This window comes from Epinephelus moara, chromosome 4 (assembly GCF_006386435.1).
Source record: "Epinephelus moara isolate mb chromosome 4, YSFRI_EMoa_1.0, whole genome shotgun sequence".
In the NCBI taxonomy this organism is placed as follows: domain Eukaryota; kingdom Metazoa; phylum Chordata; class Actinopteri; order Perciformes; family Serranidae; genus Epinephelus; species Epinephelus moara.
In genome coordinates, this window is record NC_065509.1 from 35,170,612 (window position 1) to 35,186,878 (window position 16,267).

General features: G+C 41.4%; 1 protein-coding gene across 1 annotated transcript in view; it reads right to left on the reverse strand.

The window, feature by feature from the left end:
* si:dkey-237h12.3 (teneurin-3) overlaps positions 1 to 15,412 on the reverse strand; it is a 188,527-nt gene extending 173,115 nt beyond the window's left edge. The window contains exon 1 of the mRNA XM_050042122.1: positions 14,805 to 15,412. The gene's annotated coding sequence lies outside the window, so the exon portion shown is untranslated. The remainder of the gene's footprint in view (positions 1 to 14,804) is intronic.
* Positions 15,413 to 16,267: the final 855 nt, after the last annotated feature.

A 16,267-nucleotide genomic window follows, 5' to 3' on the forward strand; every position in this document is an offset into this window, starting at 1 on the left:
TTTTTATGTCATACTAACACTTAATATAAACTCTTACAGTCCACAGTGATAAAGCCTTCGTAACACTCATATTACATTCTAGTTTTCCACTTTAAAACATTTGACAGTAATGAAATAGAGCGACTAAACAGTGTTTGACACTGACTGTATCTAACAACATAAACAGAACCGGCAGTGATAATAATGGCAATTTGTTAAGTTTATTTATGAATGCATTTGCGAATGATTATTTCAGACGGCGGTGTGTGGTTGCCTATTGTATCATAGCAATTTCTTTATATTTGTGCCTCCCCAGTATATATTAAAATTATTACTTAGCTCTTTGTGATCAGTCTTTACTTTATAACAATATAATTCCTATGAAAACTACTGAGTGTGTTCAGGGGATGATCCAACGTAAAGGAAACAAAACTAGCTGCAGAAGTAAGTAAACATTTTTTTTTTCAATTGCCTGAACTGACCCTTCAAACTACTTCATACCTCAATTTAAATTTTATGCTTATCTGATTATACTATATGTGCATATGCATGTTAACCACAACCCTACATCTGCATGATACAACAGTGAAAAGAACAGTGATATGACATGTAGCTATCAAAAATGCAAACCTGTATTACTTCTTGATTTACCAGTCCATGGCAGCAAAATAATCCAATGTCACACACTGCCCATGACCCAGCTATGTATCCCAACCTCTCTGTATGCACTGAGCATGTGCATCACATTACACAAAAACCTAATTTGACCCTGTGCATGCAAACATTACATAGATCAGTATTAAAATCTTTAGCTTGTTGAAAATTCAAAGACGACACTCTCACAGGTGGAGACAGTGCTTGAAAATGTGGACAAGGGGGATGAGAATGTGACTAATCCGCAAAAAACCCTTGAGTGGAATGTGGATGGGAGCCCCGGTGTGTCAGAAGTGTTTATTACCAGCCATTTTCCACTGCCTCCTGACGCGCGCACACACATACACACACTCACACTTGCCACACACCACACTTTCATTTCTCTCTTGGCTGAGCTGTAAGACTAGAGTATCAGACTCCTTCTTTCCCCAAATGAGATCTACTTCGTTTCACATCAAGCATCAAAACCTTCCAATGAAACCAGGATAGCGTACTGTCGCGCTGCAAGAAAGTACAGACCCCGGAGAGACTTTCCCCAAAAACTGAAGCAGTCGCTGGTGGAGTACAGGATGCGGGGATAATGAAAATTGTGAGCTGTTCCAGGCCTCTTCAACCTATTTTTTTCTCCCCTTCTCTCAGAGTTGCTGGATATCATTCTGTTCCCCCGATGGGCTGAGATGCAATCAGTGACACACTCTCTTGTAACCCTGACACTCAACTCTCAACACTACCCCACACACACGCTTGTTTTTACGATGCCACAGGACATCTCACTCACATCTCATCACTTTCAGGAAATTGTACACACCCGTCCAGATTGGCAGATTAATGTACAGGATGAGTGCAAGCAGACACGCCCAGAAGCCTCCCTGATTACGACCCCCCTCTTCTTTATGGACTTGTAAAGAGATTCGCCGTCTGAAAAACAGCTAATGCTACAAGTCGTACCTGCTGAGCTGCAAGCCCCCCACTATAGGAGGAATTGGATTTGTGTCCTAATCAGCTATAAGCCCTTGAGTGGCCAGGCATGTCCCCGTATAAACATTTATGCTTTACTCCGAGGACCTGGAGGTGCCATCTTTTTCACAGCTCGTCAAAGTGTCCTAGCTGTGCACAGGCGGTGCACATGGGGACAGTATCAGGATACAAGGGAGACATTCATGGTAGTTTAAATTATGAACAAAAGGTCACAGAGGCTCTTGGGGGGATTCTATTGTGCTTCTGCAGGCTTTAAGTTTCAAAGGTTTTAACTACAGTATGAACTTAAGACTACTTTACGCAAGTGAGAATAAAAGCCAGTCTGTCTTGCCTTGATTATGCAAAATGTGCCTCTAGTTACTGAGAGTACGCACTAATGCACAATCTGTAAAAAGGGACAGGAGTGCGGAAAAGTCAAACTAATGTGAAGATGTGTCTGATTAAGAAATTTTTGAAGATAAAATCATGAATTCTTTAGAAAACCTGTGTTCCTTCTTTTTTTTTTTTTACTTTTCTGGTATCGCTCACTCCTATACTCCCTTTTACCTTTGATCGTGCAGTTGAATCAGGACAGTCAGTCACCCATGACCACTCAGTGGAACAGTCGACACTGCAAAATTAGTGTCACACAGAGATCCTCTGGCAAGCCAGTGAGGCACGGAAAAAGACAGTTCATGATCTACGCTGCGCGGCTCCACACGTCCCAACGACTCCCATGCCGGTTGAGTACAGTCCCCCTGACGCCTGCTACTGTCCTACACCTCTGCACTTCTTTGAAGCATAAACCATAAACCATCTGTATAATACGGTGTGAAGAAATGGTGTCCAAGTCAATTGGCTCTTCAGGGCAGTTGGAGAGGTTTCAAGGATCGAAGTGAGATTTACTTGTTTCATGTCTGACATTCAGTTATTCATCAAAGAGGGGAGCGGGTGGGTTCTGTGCTTCCAACTGGGGATTTGGAAAGGATGACCAAAGGGGAGAGCAACATATGATGTCCTGGAACCAATAAGTTGTTTTATACAAAATTAATTAAATAAGCAACACACATACTGTATGTTATTCATCAAAAGCGCAAAAGGAATTTCTGATGCTTCAAGCAGAGATGGCCATTAAGGAGAGCAACACTCAAGGCGGGGCTGAATTGATCAGTCAGTTGATTAGTGCTGAAACAAGTAATCAATTAATTGATACCCAATTGACAGAAAATAAATCCTCAACAACCGAGGAAATGTTAAGTTATTCATCAAGGACAAAGTTGTAGCTTCCTCACTGTGAGGACTGGCTGCTTTTCTCAGTTTTAAACAACTTGCTAATTAAACATCTTTGAGCAACACAAGCAATCTGACAATGTCACCTCAGGATCTGGGAACATGTGATGGGCTAGTTTCTGACGAGAAAGATTACTTTTAAAAACAAAATTAGCGACAAAATTAAAATAATCATCATCTGCAGTCCTACAATTTAACACCCCGACATCAGAGAAATAATCAGCGTTGATAATTATCCTTTAAAGACCCTGAACACTTGGCGACAAATCTCAACTATTTCTCCGTGACTTTAAATACTTATGACTAAATAATCAATAAAAGGAGCCTCTTAATTTCTGAGAGGGGACGTTTTATATCTTGTGTACACAAGAGAATTATCTTGTGGTCACAACATAAACAAATATGACTTCTCGGGACATCAGCGGCTCTGTCACAATCAAAAGTTAAAAATATAAATATCTTTTTTCTTTCTATGTAACACCCCAAAATTAAATCCGCTTCATCAAATCAGATTTAACTGATAGTGACCAAACTACCAACCAATGATTCACATGTTGCTAAATTCTAATTGGTCCGCAGGTATACATGACATCATGCTTTTTTCAACTGAGCCCCGCCCACTTCAAACCAGGTAGAGGAGCACGGGGGGGAAAAAAAGAAATACAGAAATCTCTGATGTGAAATAAGCGACACTGTCGAAACTTCAGCGGGAAATAGTATGTTCATATAGGAAACCATGAGTCATAGTAAGAAGTTGATTGACAAAAATACGTTTTCAGGGTCTTTACAGTCATTTATCAAGCAAACATTTTCAGTTTCCAGCTTCTACACTGCGATTATTAACTTTTTACATATCATAATGTACTGAACACCAATTTTTAAAGTCATTTGTGAACATAATTTATTTTACTATTTAATGACCCTTAGAAAACAATTCACCCCACAAAAAAAATCCACAATGACAATCCGTTTTCTCAGAGCCCTCTTCCCAAGATATCTTGGAACTGATAAAGAGTTTTACGCTTCTTACTTCAGCACTCAAAGTGTTTCGCTAAACCGAAGTAGCCGCCGCTGACCGGAATGCTGAAATGGCAACTCTTCACTAAGCCTTTGTTCAGTAATTATATTTCCGCAGGGCTGCTGTACAAATCAGCTCAGATCTCCCTGTCGGTGACCTCTGTAAATAACGGTAATAAAGAGCGTACTTGTCGTTGCCGTTGTGTCCCTCCAAGACAATCCACCTGTCACCAAGTGGCCTGGCCCGTCCCCCTGCCTCCCCCCCTTCCTCATCTTGTTGTTGGCCATTTGCCGGAGCACAGATCAGACGGCTCTCAGCCATGGGGAGTGGTGAGAGTGGTTGATGGAGCTGGTGAAGATCAGGGCTGGCTCCCTTTAACACAGCCAGCACCTCCAACAATAGCCGCCTCTGACAGCTTTGCATAATTCATCTTGTCGAGTCTCTCTCTCCCTTTCCTCCTTGACGCTCCTCTCTCCCTTCTCCTTTTTCAGTTTCTCTTCAGTTCTTCTTCGCTTTTTTTTCCCCCCTTTCCTTTTTCTTTTTTTCGTGCCTCCCGGCGCTTGGAGAAGGGGAGAGGGAGAACCAGGGCAGTGTTCCATCAGATGCTGCCTGTTTCCCCCTGACACCAGTGATTTTGGAGACACAGAAGTGTTTGTCTGCAGCACGTTGCCCAGACTCTGTGAATTCTGGATGCCATCTGAACCAGATTGTGTTCGTTCTTTATCGAGGCTCAATGCCTAAATCCCTTGCTGCAACATGAAGTGTGGAACTATTACCTAAAAATACATGACAATCAGAGTCAAGATGATCAATTTCTGAGTAGCTGATCCCTCTGTATGTGAGTTTCTAGGGAGATCTGGTCAAATACTACTCCAATGTTGTTCAACTGAGCTGTATGGTCTTATAACATTATAACATGGATAGACTTTTTAATAATTTTTTTTTTTTTGTAGCTTACTATTAGGACTGAGCTGTATAAATCACGATACATTATATACATCACACTATTCTAAAATGTCCTCTAATCTACTGTAGACTATTAAAATACTAAACTACCAAATAAATTACTGTTACAATAAAGTTAAATAAGGTACTGTTATAATAAAGTACTATTGTAATAAATTGAAATAAAGTATTGTTACAATAACAATAAATGCAATACCATTAGAAAATGGTTAAACAAAATATGGTTACAATAGAGTTAAATAGGGTACTGTTATGATACAGTTAAATGGTATTAAAACCTACACACTAGATCTTTAAATAAAGTACTGTTATAATAAAGCTAAATAAAGTATTGTTTCAGGGTGTGCCATTATCGTCTCGTTCACGATAATACCAGTATAATTTTTTATATCATATGATAAATTCATATTGTGACATATTGACGTCATACTGTTACCCACGGCAACAACACGCATTGCTTAAAAGCAAAATTATCACTGACTCCACGCTTCAGTAGCGTGGAATAAACCGTGGCGTCCTGAATGTTTTATGAACAACCCCGGACTTCTCAGACTCTTTTAGTGACTTATCGCTCAGAGGGAACTCCGTCAGCGGCTCCTCTGGCAGCAGCACAGCGTCTCTCCCTCTCCTCTCTCGCTGTTCGCACACGGAGTCGGTGTTGTCAAGTGATTCTGTCATAAACCTTTGGTAATGTAAACCTACGTGTCACTCGCGGCTCGACCAAAAACTTCATAAATGTGAATGTGCGATAGTTGTGGTATCATAACAGCCTGTCACAGGTTACAGCGTGATGATTAGAGGAGAAATGGCAGAGCTTAAAGGTCCAGGTGGAGAAAAACACAACAACTCAATCATTTAGGATTTTACTAAAAGAGGAAATCACCTGTTGATTCATATATATATATGTGGATCCCAGGGTACATTTTTTTTTATATTTGGGAACTGTTTAAATGTGTAATTTGTGGTGGATTTTATTTTGTTGAACTATCAACACTGTATACAGAATCTGAATCTCACTCTGATCATTTTTGTTTAGTTTTTACTGAATATTTGAAGCCAAGCTGTAAAACTATATCACTTATTTTGTTGCAATTTTATGTTCTTAAAAAATAGAATTATTTTTCACTAATTTGTCATGTTGTCAAGAATATCGTTATCACAAAAATACCCTGAAATATCGTTATATATCAAAGTAGAACCACAGATGCTTTTACCCTGCTCGTTGATTTTTGTCTGTGAATTTGAAGCAGCCTGTCAAAAGTTAGCTGTTAGCAGTTAGAATGAATTTAAACCGTTACAGCTGCGCCATTAAACCTGAGTATTTATTCACTGTGAGCTAGAAACAAACTAAAAGCTCTCCAGTTCATATATTAATAATATTTGAAGTCGCACTGGTGCTCCATGGCCACAAAACGTAACTAAATAGTCACGGTCTGAGCCCTGCAGATACAAAAACTCACGCCTTGCCTACCTACCAAGTATAACCCAGTAGAGAGTGGTCTGGACGGGCGGGGGAGTGCATGTGACGGATCATGTTAAAGTCTTTTTTTTCCTGCTGTGTCTGTGAGAGGGGGAGAGCCATAGGAGAGAGCAAGAGAACTGAAATACCAAAGCGAGCCTCATTATGTTGGCTTAAAAAAATAATGTGACAATTTATACTCGATGCTCGCCATATAGTCATTTTATATGTTCCATGTGGGACAAGCTGCAAGACAGCGAGTATAATCGATATTTCGCCCACCCCCCTCATGCATAGAATCATTTTGATTACTATAATTTCAGATTTCCTCTAATCTTTAAATATGAGCAGTCATTGTCCATATCAGAGACTTCCAGGTGAGGAGACAGAGAAAGAAACAGAGGGGGAAAAGAGCAAACAATATCATGACAGCGTTTACTGGCAATTAAATTCCAGTGGCAGCTACGTCCTTAGCATACTTGGTGACGGATGAGCTTACACCACTCAGTGCGACTCTGAGGAAAGATGATGAAATCCTGCTCCATCCTAAGTCTCTTGTCTCAGTGTATGATGCAGAATATTCACAAGTGGGGTAAAGCGATGCGAATCTCTGATACAGCCACTTCAGATTATTCCACGCACATGGAGCTTGAGGCTTCATCCCTCATAGTTTCAACACATTTAGAAGACAAACAAAGCAACTGTGACTATGAAAAAACACAAATCACCAAAAAAGATGAGCTGAATTCAGAGCTTTTTTTTTTCTTTCTAACTTTTCTTGTCTGTCACTGGTAAATCATAGCGGTCAACGTCTAATCCTCCTAAGCATTTTATTGTTTGCTTTTTTTTTGTCTGTGAATTAAATAATAAGAAAAGGCATCTGCCAGCGCCAGGATGCAACATAATAAGCTGAGCAGGGATGTTTACAAATCCCCCAAATAACCCTTCACCAGTGACAGTATGAGTTATATATTCATTGAATCTTTAGTGGGAAAACCGCAAGCACAGCCAAATTCATTTTTTAAAATGTAATTGCTAGGTGTGGACAATCGGAATATAAAAAGAGCAGGGCTTTTTTTTTCTTCTGCAGTATCTCCCTCCATCTCAAATGGTAATAGCAGGTTATTCAGTGCATTCATACATACAAGCTCCAGCGTTTATCTGTATCCAAGACTACTAGTATTGAACCCAGCTCTTATCAAAATAGGCGCTGCCTTCCATATCACACACCCAATTACACCAGACGGTCTTAATTCAATGGGCCACAGTTTGCTATTCTCTCAAATTGGCATCACTGCAGTGTTATTTCACATGGGGGAGCTAAGGAAGTAATGATGTTCATGTACATTCGCTTAATTGAGAATCTTGCAAGACGGTGTCAACAATTGCCATCTAATGCTCGCTCATAATGAATTGACTCCATGGTGTGCAAAAATAAAATCAACTCCGCAGACCTGTGGCAATTTACAGACAAATCCATGATCGACCCATTGTTACGGAAATAAATTAAATTGCGGCGATACCGCAGCTGCATTGTAATGAAGCTACAGAGCAATCACAATGCCACCGAGGGTGATTGAATGAATGAAATTCACATCATAACTGTCCACAACATACCTGGTAAACAAAAGAATAAAGAACAACTACTGCCGGTGTCTTATTTATTTAGATCAACGGGGATGCTTTTTTAATTACAAATCCTCAATCAAATATCGGTCTTGCTTGACGGTCTAATCTGGACATCTGGAGACGTTATTGTAGCAGTACTCTACCCCGTCAACACAGCACTCAGAGAGTGGCTAAAAATCATTACTCAAACTACATTTGAGATGCTGGGAGCATACGAACCTGGCTACCAGATAAAGATTCAAACGCAGAGAGATATTCAAAAGTGCTGACATTGGGTGTCATTCAAATGCATCTCACATGATGATGTACAACAAACTGGCCCTCCCTATTTTAGCACGAGCAGGGGGAAACGGCATATACACAGTACTCACATAATAGTGGCAGACAACTGAGGAGTATGAGTGGAAGCTTCAATACTGCAATGGGAATGCAACACTGGTGCTGCCTGGGACTGCTGGAAAATATCAAACCTGACCAAATAGAGACTTTAACCTTCTGTTGCACTTGTGCATCTACATAACTGTTACAAAAGGAATCTAAATACTCACTTCAATGATATAAAATTAGAAGAAATACAAATTGCACTGCAATTTTTGCACTTTACAGAGAATAATATATTGGGTGCGCTTTCTCTTTAGGCAATAGGCATACGGTGTCACATAAAAAAAACACTATACATAAAGAAACTGGAGGGTTTTATTCTCTAGTTGTCAGCATTTTAAGGAGTATGTAGGTCATGATGGCACACTATCAGAATACTGAGAGACTGCAAGCCTTATTAAAGAAACATCAATCTGAAAATTCACCAACATTGCACTGGTTTCTCCACTTCTAGGGGTGAAACTTGGAGAGTCTGCCCCGTAGCGATTGGCTGAGACCAACTTCTGAATGCACACCGCTCTCCACTGGAAGTCAAAGATTGCTGACCTGTATACCATTACACTGACTCCGAGGCGCCAGTTTTACACTCTTCAATGGTCTGATATTCAATATTTTCTTCCTCTTCACCCTGCTGACAATAAAAAGACAGAGAAAGTGTTGCTGACTGGCTCCCCGCATGAAACCAGCGCCACATGTCCACATCATCGCTCTTCGTCACCCGCCGGACCCGCGGCTTTCAGCATCACAGAGGTCGCGTCAACAGAATTATTGAGGCCGTCAAGCGGTTCCATCGACGGGCATAGCTGACGCCCAACTTCCCACTGGGCTGTCCAGAGGCCACAAAAGACCAGCCCTGAAGCCCTTGTCAGGTTAAAGCTATTCTGAGCAACCTCCTCCAGAGCTAGCATTGCTTTGTGTAGTTGTAGGAAAACTGTAAAAGAAATCCATCTCAAGAATTTTGGCACCATGAAGGGCAGAAAAAGAAAGTTTTTAGTATGGAAAAAATGAAACTACTTCATAATTTAACTACGGCTGACCCCTGAAAGTCAAAGATTCGGATCATCAGTCAGAGACCCCTCAGTCGACTGAATCTTCAAGTCCACCAGTCATTTTTTTGTGTTCTTTTGTTTTGTTTTTTTGTTTATCAGTGCGCAGTGTACTTTTGGGGACGTTTCGTTCTCCAGATTTAGCTGCAGGGTGAGTACTACTCGCTTTCACACTGCTCTCTGGTAAAGGCACCTATGTACTTAGACCCAGCGAGAGTGAGTTAGACGGAGGCAGCTGCCTGGAGGAAGAGAGGCTTTGCCCGGTCAGGCTCCGAGAAAACATTATCGTCTGCCTTCGCTCAGAAGTAGTGAATTTACAGCTCACAGCAACTTAATATGCGACACCCTCTGGCTTTTGTGTGATATCTTGTGTCTGTAAAAAAACATTGTTGTGCATTTCCAATCTGTCGCTAGCATAGTTAGCCTGCATTAGCTCTAGGGCTATCCCAATACCATTTTTTTTGGCATGGATGCTTCAGTGTGAAATATCTGCAATTAATCAAAACTTTGAGAGGTCATTCTTTGAAACACCAGTTTTCAGTTGATGCACCTAATATAACATGACAATATGCCACTTTGTTCGCATCCAGGTCCCTGGTAACATTAGCCATAATAGCTAGAAAATAGAATACTTTTCAAGACGGTTAACCTGTTACTTACTTACACTTTACAGGTGATTTACTAAACTGGTTGTAGTTTTGTGATATATCAATTTCCTTTGGCATATCTAGCACTCGACTTTTTGGTTGTCATCTTTGTAAATTTTGAAACTATTCTAGATGCTTGACTTTTTCAAACATCTTGCTAGCTTATGTGTAAGCCTGTCACGGGTGGTCCAACTGTTGTAGTCACAAAACCAGGTCTATCTCTAAGTTTAAATGTCCTTGTCTGAGAATACGTAATCATTAATGTTGATGTATAATTAACGTCCTGAACGTCCTGCCAAACCCTGTTCAAACTCTCAAATTATATGAAAAAAAGGAGTGAACAGTTTGATATTGAACAGCCGAATCTGATTCAGCTGACATAATTCTGAGGCGAGTACAGCCCTAAATCTAACGTGAGCTGGACAAGCATGATGATGACTTATAAGGCAAATCTGTTCGGGCTGTAGTTCGTGACAGAAGGTCTCTGCCTTGTAATGTCCTTTAAATATGTAACGTTTCCTGACTTTGAATATAATGTCTGTATTTCCCAAACGCTGAACCTATAAACCGCACAGGTAGTCACTCAGGGCAATTTTCACAAGCAGAGAGCACAATGCATTTCGATTTTGTTCTCCCTATGACAGAAACTAAGCACATTTCTGTTTGGCTCTCCCCGCCAGGCTCAGCCCGCCGCACACAGGGAGAGTTGCACTGTTACAAAGTCGGGCCCACTCCTCAATCTTGCCACTTGGTCTTGGCCCAGAAGGTTCACCAGAGCATGCTGAGCCATAAATGTTAATCTGTAGGTTACAACAGAGTGAAGCGGTGCTGACTCCCATAGCTGGACCAGCAGGACAGCATCCTGTGGTTAATCGCAGGTGGCTTTCATCTCAGGCTACTTTGGCCAGCGGTAAATTCTCAAAACAAAACCAAGAGCTGTCATGCTTTGAGTCTTCGCTTTTCTTGATTTAAGCTAAAGAAAGGCTTCCACAGTTAACAGGGGCTGGCTGTTTTGTCCGTGAACCCCCACCGTACATCACCACGAAAACATTTTCACATATGCTATTTGCACAATGAGATGCAGGAATCAATTTATGTTATGCACAACACATTAGGTCATGCAGTGAGTCTACAATAGCCATGAGGCAAGTACAGTAGCTGTTCCCTTGAGAATGCCGCTCTCTCCTTTCAAATCAAAATGCAATGGCAGGTATCACATTATCCACAGCAAATATTCGAGATGGAAAATACTATGTAAATCCATCTTTAGGTTAATAGAAAACGCTATTTATATTCGTAAGCATTACTTAAGCTCTTTGAGGCAGCCATATTTTAATTTAATAAAAGATGTTTATGAATTGGGGGAAAGAATACAAATCTGTTATATATCAAAACACACTGATATGACTTCAAACACAACATAAAGCACATACAGTCCTAAAACCGCTCGCATCCATACCATGTTTTTTTTTTCTCTCATGCAGCATACAATGTAGTTAAGGACCACAGTGGTAATGCATCAAGTGCTGTCACTAAATATCCCTACTCTAAGCACATTTCAAGAGCACGCAATCCCCTCCCCCCAAATCCTCGGGTGACTTTCAGCAATAATTTGGCAACTTGCAGGAAAAACATTTTTTTTTCCAGGCTAAACTTTGCCGCAAGTGTCACATCGCTGTGCCAAACCCAAATAATCCTCGGATTTAAGGTCATTAAAAGCAAATATGCAAGTCTGTCCGCCCGATGGAGCCTTCGCCTTCCTGGTTTCTTTAAAGTGCTCCAAGATCCTAAATGCATCACGGCATGCTTTACTTTCACACCAACTATTTATCATGATGTCTGGCCAGTCTCGGGGGAGGAAAGGGAAAATGTACAGAGAGAGAAAACAGGTGAAAGAGAGTGCAGCAGACAATAGCCAGGCAGGCTGTGTGTTAATAGTAACAGATTAGAGGGCAGCAATTATGTAAAGTAAATATGACATGGAACCGATCCGTCGAGCCCAGGGAACTGTGGGTAGTTTGTCAGGCTGCATTAACCTTCACGTGTTTGCTCTGATGTGTTGAAACAGGCGACTCGGCCACGCTGTTTGCCATATCAAATGTTATAATTCATAAGGTCATCTTCTGAGCCACTGTCGGCATCAACAAGTAATAAGGTGAGATATTATAGGCGCGGGGCCGTGCATCAACTCTCCCTCCATATCTCTCAGATCTGAGAGGAGTTATTTTTACAGAGGGAGAGAAGTCATCTTGATCGCCCCTTAACGATCTATAAAACTGTTTAGGGCCAGTGTTCAAGCCGGCATTATTCCTAAAGGAGGCAGTTCTCATCACACAGAATATTAAATTCTCCACAGGAATAATGAAAGGGGAAATTACTTAAGCATAGGAACATGGAGTGGCAGTGTTGTGTACACAGCTCTTCTAATATTTCTGAAGTAATTAGATGATGTTAAACTCCAAGCGTAGTAAAAAAAAGAGTATTTCCTTCTCTTGGCTGCTTCAGAAATTGTAGTCACCTGCTTTGATTTGTGGGATTAAAGAGCAATGAAGTTTGAAGATGAGGAATCAGGCTTAAGCCTCAATAAGGGGTCACAGCACTACATATCTCAGTGCTAGATGTGCAATTGTCTGCCACAGTGTATACCACAACTAGTGAGTTATTTCTTTCAATTTGGGCTGCAACTAACAGTTATTTTCATTATCGATTATTCTGACGATTATTTTCATGATTAATCAATAAATCCTTTAGTCTATAAAATGTGTGCCCGTCACAGTTTCCCACAGCACAAAATAATGTCTTCAAATTGCTTCTTTTGTCCAAATAACAGTCTCAAACCCAAAGACTCTTCATTTATTATCATAAATGACAAAGAAAAGCAGCAAATTCTCATATTTAAGTAGCTGGAACCGGCATATGTTTGACATGTTTGCTTGAATGAATTGATTAATCGATTATCAAAATAGTCTATTTTCTTTCGTCTGACTAGTTGACTACTGCAGCTTTACTTTTCACTGTGCAAAATATGTCTAGCTATAGCCTTATGTCACTACAACACTGTTCTTACTGCAACGGTGCTTCCTAAAAGTGCACAACACACTTCATTTATTAGACTTCTCTGGCAGTCACCAGAACATTGTTGCCATAGATTGTGATGTCTGATTCAGGAAAGTCACTTTAAATTAATGTACATGCCTTGGGGAAAAAAAGGGATAGCTGTACTCATGTTCTGGTGCCCTGCTACAAAACCACATGTTCAATATCACCCAATAAGTGTCACTCTAATGCCTTTACAGGCTTGCACAAGGAAGACAGACTGTTACTCTGGTAGTTTGAAGCCGTTGTTTTAGTTCTTATGTGACCCTCGACACAGCCAAAGGCGGAAGATTAGGAGAATATCGATCACTTCAAAACAAATTTTTCACAACACACTTGCCACTTTCATCTCTCAAAACGCCATTTTGTCCATGATAATGGAAGTATGCGTTATGATTTGCCTCGACTGCTGCAGTTCCTCAATAGCACTCGGGACCGTAGCCATAAATCAATTTAGCTGGACAGATATACTTGTCCTTCTGGGCTATCATGTGGACTCCAATGCGTGTGTTTTGCAGATTGCGTATAGCCTGATCCATGCCACAGTGAAATCAGATCAACGTTCCTCTCTGGCTCTTGCCAAGCACTGAGACAAGTTACCATCTGAGATACAATAAAAGGAGGAAATTAACCCAGCTGATGTCTTGTTTAATTAACAGCACTTCCTAAAGCTCCTCAAATTGTACTACTATGAAAACACAAAATCAAATTACACACTGCATATTGGTTGTCAGGCAACCGCCCTTCTCTGCTAATGCAGAAAATACAACCCAAAAGTTGCGGCTTCTGCAAGCGCAAGTCTGACCCAAGAGGCTTTGAATCCCTATGGCAAACACAACCTTTCTAGAGGCCTCTTTTGAATTCAGAGGCTCTGATGAAATTCCTCCACCTCCTGCACCTGAGGCCGAAACCACAGATTTGGTTCAGTTTAGCAAGTGTGTGTGTAAGCACTTGGACACTTAAATTATTAGTGGATTGAGCGGGGTTATCTCTGCAGGTGATTGACACCCCAGCGAGGCTTTCAGGGTTTTTATATAGCATTTTATGTGCAGATAGATTCACTTATTGGAGCAAAGCCATCCCAACGTGTCAGCTCTTGGTCAGAGGTCTTGAGGAGGACACTGAGGCGAGAGGTGATGGAGACTGAGAGGAAGATTATGTTATTATAGTCATGGCTGAAGGGAGAAAAAATGACTTCCAATGTATCCTGCAGAAAGCAGCAGCAAAATCTATTAATTTTTTTGCCTGCGCTTTGTTCTTTTAACATTTAAAAGACCTAAGACCTTCAAAATCTTTAGAGGCACTAAATAAAACAGATACTTTCTAAAGCATAGTGGTTGACTTTTACAAACTGCATCTTTTTAACTACTGAACTTTAGGTTATGATGCATTTTCCCAAAATTGGACCTGTTCAGAAACATGCATCTTGCTCATCACGCAGCAGTTGTGTTAAAATCCACAAGGTGTGACTCAAAGTTAAAAAAAAAAAAAAAAAAAAAAAAATTCAAGGTACTGATAGGAAAAGGGGGCTGGGAGCCCGGCAGGTCTCGGCATCACATCTTGCAACAGAGCGTGCAGACCAAATTGGACACCATTACTGAGCAATGGACCACCGATTCTGCCATTTATTTAAATCACGAGGGTGACATCCGTTTAGAGCAAAGGATAAACAGCACACTGACCTGCATGGAGCTTCAGCGAGCCCGTCCGAGGCAGAGGCACATAAACTTCCAGCGGCGCGCTTTAGTCCAAACTTGCAGGCAGCAGTGGGCACAGAGTGCGTCGCGGTGCCTTCCTCACAATAGCCGCGTGTGCAATTTGGCACAGTTGAAATTTCTTCGCGGACACCTCTTTCACAAAATTTCCAGAGAAACGTCTTGGCTGGCGTCGACACCGATCGCGCACGAGTCGGAATAGTGGACTCGTGCGAGGGATGTTGTTGCTGCTGCTGCGTTGTAGTGTCAGGAGGAGCTTCAGCTGCCAGCTCCGTGTGAAACGTGTCTCTGCTCAGAAATCTTTCCCCGTGGCTCAGCTCAGCCAGTACTTCCAACAATGCAGTTGTCCCCTTTTTTCCAGGAGGTAACACAGTTATGTTTCCTGTCGCCCGCCAGCAGTGCAGGATGTTTTTTATTTTAAAGAAAACTCACTCTCGGATGCGGAGGCTCACCAGCCGCTCAGCTGCTCTTTTGTCCGATATGCACTTGTCAGCTGATAAACTGCGCATCCCGTCGCTTTCCTCGGCGTCGCCTCTGGTCTGCCTATCAGCACCGGTGTAGAGGTGCAGGCCGTAAACATGAAGGAGGGTCAACTATGACCTCCAGCCCGTGTGCAACATGCAAAGCGATGCGCGCGTGAGCAAAATTAGGTCCATCATCAGAAAAAATACTATATTTTAAAGGACCCTTCATCCGTTTTTAACACCTCCAAAATAAGTTCAAGTTTGCAGTCAGTTATAGTCTAGAAAAACACCTGCATAAATACAACATGTAGCAGTGAGCTCCAGCATCCTCTACCTGCCTCCTCTCCTCCTCTCCTCTCTTTTGTATTGGGAAGCTGTTCATTAAGCTCACCTATATGTATGGTCGCGCGCTGCCATATAATTGGCCAATTCTCAAAGCTCAAATTTCTCACCTTCAGTCTGACAAAGGGAAGGAAAAAAGGGAAAGGCAGACTGATGTAAATAAATGTGTTATTTCTCACAGAAGACTAGCAGCTAAGGGTTATTCAAGCTGTTAATTAAACTGTTACATAAACAACGAGGCCTAAACGACTTGTTCAAATTAAAATGTTGCCATTCTACGCTAGCTGTCGAATAAAGCTTGATTCATATTGTTTTGCTCCATCCACCATCTGTAGTGGAATTGATCCGCTGCAGCAGGGGTGCGCAATAAATATGCACAAATTCAGTTCTGTTCAGGGGCGGATTATGACACATTGGGCCCTGGGCACGGGTATGCAAAAGGCCCCACCACCTCTCCTACACAGGCGCAAAATACACACATTGTGGTGGTTAAGCCTCTTTTTCTCCTGTTGTTGTTTGTGTCTCTTTGTTGTCGCTATGCATCTGTTTGTGGTTTGGGGTCTTTTTGAGTTCATTTTACGTCTCTGAGGTTGTTTTGTGTCTTTGTTTGGTCATTTTTGTTCC